The sequence below is a fragment of the Macrotis lagotis genome, chromosome X, assembly GCF_037893015.1.
Source record: "Macrotis lagotis isolate mMagLag1 chromosome X, bilby.v1.9.chrom.fasta, whole genome shotgun sequence".
Taxonomy (NCBI): Eukaryota; Metazoa; Chordata; class Mammalia; order Peramelemorphia; family Peramelidae; genus Macrotis; species Macrotis lagotis.
The window spans coordinates 78,219,265-78,224,728 of NC_133666.1; positions in this window are offsets into that span (position 1 = coordinate 78,219,265).

Sequence of the window (5,464 nt, forward strand, 5' to 3'; positions counted from 1 at the left end):
CGACTCCCTTTCCCTCTGGGTCCCCCTGGCTCTGTCTCCTTTCTGTCTTCGGCTTCATGTCTCCCCCTCCTACATTCTGCCTTTTCTTCCTTCCCCTAGATTTTCCTCATCTCTGTCTTCCCCATTCTCCAACTCCCTCTAATTTCCCCCATCTTCCCTGGTCTCTCTTCTATTTTCCAGTTTCTCCCTGTTTTGGTCTATCTCTTTCTCTTGGCATTCTTCCCTCTCTTTCTTGCTTTCCTTCCTTCTCAATCCACCATCTTTTCTTTGGCTGTTTATATCTGTCTCTTCAAGCTTCCTTTTGCTTAGTTAAACCTCTTCTCTTGGTCTAGAATCCTCTTTTGTCTCTCCTATTCTCCCCTCTTGTATTTCTAATGTGTTCTGTCCACCCCCCACTTCAGCCCCCAGCCCTGCTTCTCCCATCTCCTGTCTTTCTTGGGTTACTTCTCTTGTTCTCTCAGTTTAGCCTCCTGGCCTCCTCCATCGTTGTCTATTTCTCTTTGTCTGTTTCTCCTCTGTCTTCTTGGTCTAGATTCTATCTTTTTCTGTATGTCTTCTGATATCGTCTTCATCCTTCTGTGTCCTTTTCAGAATATTTCTCTTAATGTTTGTCTCTTATCTTTCCTCCTCCTCTCTGCCTCCCTCTCCCTGTTTCTTTGTCTCCCCAGTTTAACTTCCTTCTATCTTCTATTTCATACTTTTGTCAGCCTCCTCACCTGCCTCTCCCTCAGTCTACCCTCCTCTATGTTTGTGTATTTGTATTGTTGTCACTGGCATTTGTACCACTGTGTCAAGTAATAGGAGGGATTCCAGAAAAGTGAAAAGGTTTTGCACAAAGAAAACCAACGTATCAAAAAATAGAAGGGAACCAAACCACTGGGGGAAGATGCTTTGTAGCTAGTTTCACTGAGAGGGATCTAATTTCCAAACTATATAAGGAATCAATTCAAACTTAGAAGAATAAGAGCCATTTGCCAAACTGATAAATAATCAAAGGATAGGAATGGACAGTTTTCTTTCTTTAAAAAAAAATACAGACTTTTTTCTTTCTCTTTTTTAGTTCCTCATTCTCTTCCTCCCCATCTCCTTCTACCATTGAGAAGAAAAGAAAAACAAGATTGATTACAATTATGAGTAATCATGCAAACAAATGTCCACATTAGCCATATTCCAAAAAAAAGAGGCAAGAACAAGAATAGGCTTCAATCTGTACTCTGTGTCATTTGGTTTTATAACTGCAGGGAGATAGCACATTTCATCCTAACTCCCCGGGCTCTATGGAAGTTCATCAACAGATCAGTCTTTCAAAATTGCTAATATTTACAATATTGCTCTTGTGGTGTAGAGTGTTCTCTTGGTTCTGCCTACTTCACTTTGCCTGAATTCATACAGGTCTTTTCAGGTTTTTTTTCTTGATCATTTCTTACAGTACAGTAGTATATATACCATCACAGTTCAATACTGTAAGTTGCTCAGCCATTACCCAATTGATGGGTACCCCTTTGGTTTCCAATTCTTTGCTACCACAAAAAAGAACTGTTATAAATATTTTAGTACATGTGGATCCTTTCCCTCTTTCTTTGATCTCTTCAGAGTATCACCCTAGTAGCAGGATTTCTGGATCAAGGAGTATACACAGTGCAGTAACTTTTGGGGGGTGTCATAGATCCAAAGTGCTTTCCAGAATGATTGGATCAATTCACAGTTAAGCCAGTAGGGCACAAGTAGACCTATTTTCCCATATCTCTAACATTTGTCATTTTCCTTTTTTGTCACCTTAGCCAATCTGTTGGGTGTAAAATAGTACCTCAGAGCAGACTTAATTTGCATTTCTCTAATTATTAATGATATAGAACATTTTTTCATATGGCTAGTGATAGCTTTGATTTCTTCCTCTTGTAGCAAGGGCTGTGTTTCACATTTAGCATGGGAGTATCTTTGTATGACGTGAAGGAAAACAGAATGGGCATTTCTGCCATCTTCTCCTCCATTGGTCTGGCCAGGAGAAGAAGCAGGTCATTGGGGACAGATGCTTGACAACTCCCCTCTTTGAGGAGAGGGCTAGAGTTATATATGCATTTGCTTATTCAAATAGTCTAGGAGATGTGGTTCTCAGGTTCAAACTACTGATCACTGTTTCATTAATCGGGGAGAACAGAACTCTAAGCTTTATGTACAAGGCTTGATTCCTCTCCCACAAGATGTCAACTCCATAATGTACACCCATAGCATTTAGCAAAGAAATCCATTTTTTAGGTTTTTGCAAGGCAAATGGGGTTAAGTGGCTTGCCCAAGGTCACACAGGTAATTATTAAGTGTCTGAGGCCACATTTGAACCCAGGTACTCCTGACTCCAGGGCAGGTGCTCTATCCACTGCACCACCTAGCTGTCCTGAAACCCATTTTTCCCATTAGAAATTGAGAAAGTATATATAGAAGACTATATAGCAGACAACATAGAGTGAAGGAGCTCTCATTGGAAGTGAGGTGATAGCTCAACTGAGAACCAGAGACAGAGAGACAGACAAGCAGACAGAGACAGGAAGAAAAAGATAAAGACAGAAAGAGACAGAGAGACAGAGATAAAGAGACAAAGGAAACAGAGACAGAAAAATAGCAAGGGAGAGTCAGTCCTAGAGCTTGCTAAGGAAAAGTTCCTTGAAGTATCTTGTGTAGCAAACTGGGTATAGGGATATGATAGAGACTTCTAGCTACTCTCATGTCAACTTCTTCCTAGCCTTTTCCTTCAGCAAAAGTGAGGTTGACATTGCCCATCTTTCTTGAAGCTATAAGCCAAAAAGCACCCAAAACCCAAAGAGACTGAAAAGACTTCTAGAGACTGAAGCACCTCAAAACAAAACTGAAAGTTCTCCTCTTTCCCTTTCTCACCAACTTTTCCCCCACCCTCATGCAATACTGATCTCCACCAATGAGGAAAGAGTCCTATATCAATGAGTTTTAGAACTCAGGTTACATTCTGAAAACTACCTATTCATATTCTTTGACTTTTATTTGTCAATTTTTATCAGTTGGGGAATGGTTTGGATTCTTGTCGATTTGATTGAGTTTCCAACATATTTTAGAAATGAGACCTTTGTCAGAGGAACTTACTGCAAAAATTTCCTCCAAACCCAGTTTCTGCTTTTCTTCTATTTTTAGTTGCATTGGTTTTGCTTGCAAATTCTTTTTAATTTTATATATTTGAAATGCTCTATTTTACCTCACACAAACTTATTATCTCTTGTTTGGTCATGAACTCTTTCCTATTCATAGATCAGACAGATAATTTCTTCCCTGCTCCACTAATTTACTTATGATTACTCCTTCTATGTCTAAATTGCGTACCCATTTTGAGCTCATCTTGGTATGTATGAGATGGGAGATGTGGGTCTATGCTAATTTTTTTCTAGACTACTTTTCAGTTTTCTGAACAGCTTTTATTAAATGGTGAGTTCTTGCCCCATTAGTTGAGATCTTTGGGTTTATTTAATACTAGGTTACTGTGCTCATTTACTTATGTTTTGTACTTATGTGTGCTTATATGGTCATACTGCATGCCTAATCTGTTTCACTGATCAACCTTTCTTTTTCTCACCCAGCATGAAATTGATGAGTCGAGTTTTAGTGTGCAGTTGAGATCTGGTACTGCTTGGTCCCTTTTCTCATTTTTTAAAATTGATTCTCTTGATATTCTTGACCTTTTCTTCCTCCTAGTGAATTTTGTTTTATTTTTTCAAGTGCTATAAGGTAATCCTTTGGTAATTTGATTGATATTGCACTAAATAAGTAAAGTAATTTAGGTAGTATAGGAATGAATGTTACATTTTCTCAAAACCTTTTTCTGCATCTATTGAAATTATCATGTGATTTTTTTTGGTTGTTGTTTTTGTTTGTTCTTTGTCAATGTCTTCTACTGCTTGAATATTTGCCATTCTTATGCTGTAAGATTGAATGTGCCTGGTTCTCACATCTCCTTAGTTTTCTTTGCCTCTTTGATTGGACTTTATGACAGGAAAGCACAGCCATGGACTCCAAGACCTCTGGCTAGAGAGGGGGCTCAGGATAATTTTCCTCTCAATTTCCCAGCAGCTTCACTGGTTTTAGACTTCTCTGGAACCTTTCATCTTGCCTCCTTTCCCAAGAAACTCATCATTGGGGAATCTCATTATGAAATTTACAAGGTCTTCAATATCTTATCAATACCCCCTACCCCTCTGATTTAAGGCTTCTTTGGGTCCTAGGTGACCCTATTCTTAGAAATCCATATCATCTTGCATCTTGCTCGCTATAAGGCTACAAAAACTAGGTTGTGACTTATTAAAGCAGAAAGGGAATATGATATAGAATTGATACATCAGGTGGCTTTAAACCTATGCTATCAGTAAAATGACTGGTCAGTCCATTTGAATCTATGTCTGACTCAGGCCAATTTTCTGGTAGCTTCAGGTTAGATATGAAAATAAAATGAGGGGCGGCTAGGTGGGGCAGTGGATACAGCACCAGCCCTGGAGTCAGGAGTACCCGAGTTCAAATCCGACCTCAGACACTTAATAATTACCCAGCTGTGTGGCCTTGGGCAAGCCACTTAACCCCGTTTGCCTTGCAAAAGCCTAAAAAAAACTAGAAAAGAAAATGAGACACTCATAGGTTATTCAAAATTTAACACAATGGTATTTAATTTGTTATAGCAGGGAAAAGGAATTCCAAATGGATATACTGATATTCTGTTTAATGGGGTTGTTGTTTAGTCATGTCCAACTCTCTGTGACCCTGTGGACCCTATCCTGGCAATGCTATCCATGATGTTTTTTTTTGTTTGTTTTTTAGGTTTTTGCAAGGCAAACGGGGCTAAGTGGCTTGCCCAAGGACACACAGGTAGGTAATTAATTATTAAGTGTCGGAGACCAGATTTGAACCCGGGTACTCCTGACTCCAAGGCTGGTGCTTTATCCACTACGCCACCTAGCCACCCCCATGAAGTTTTCTTGGAAAAGTGGTTTGCCATTTCCTTTTCCAGGGGATTAAGGCAAACAGAGGTTAAGCAATCTGCCCAGGGTCATATAGCTAGTAATGTCTGAGGCTGGATTTGAATTCAAGTCTTCCTGACTCTAGGCCCAGCCTTGTATCCACTAAGCTACCTACCTGCTTCAAATGAGTGGAGTTAAAGAAAATTAAAACTATGCTGATTCATTCTACTGCAAGTTTACATTCCATAATCTTAACTGGGCCCTCATGGCTGCAAGGCAATCTTCTTACACCATCCTAATTCAGCTCATAGATGTTATCCAAAACTTTTCATCCTTCCTTAAGTCTCCCATAGTCCCCCATCCCCCTATTCTCTTATTCATTGAGGTCATTTGCCATGAGCTCCATTTTCTCCCCATCTTTTCATCTCATACCACTCAGATGTCCTCAACAACAGATGTCTTTACCTCTCTTCTTGTTCCCCCTCCCTACATGCATT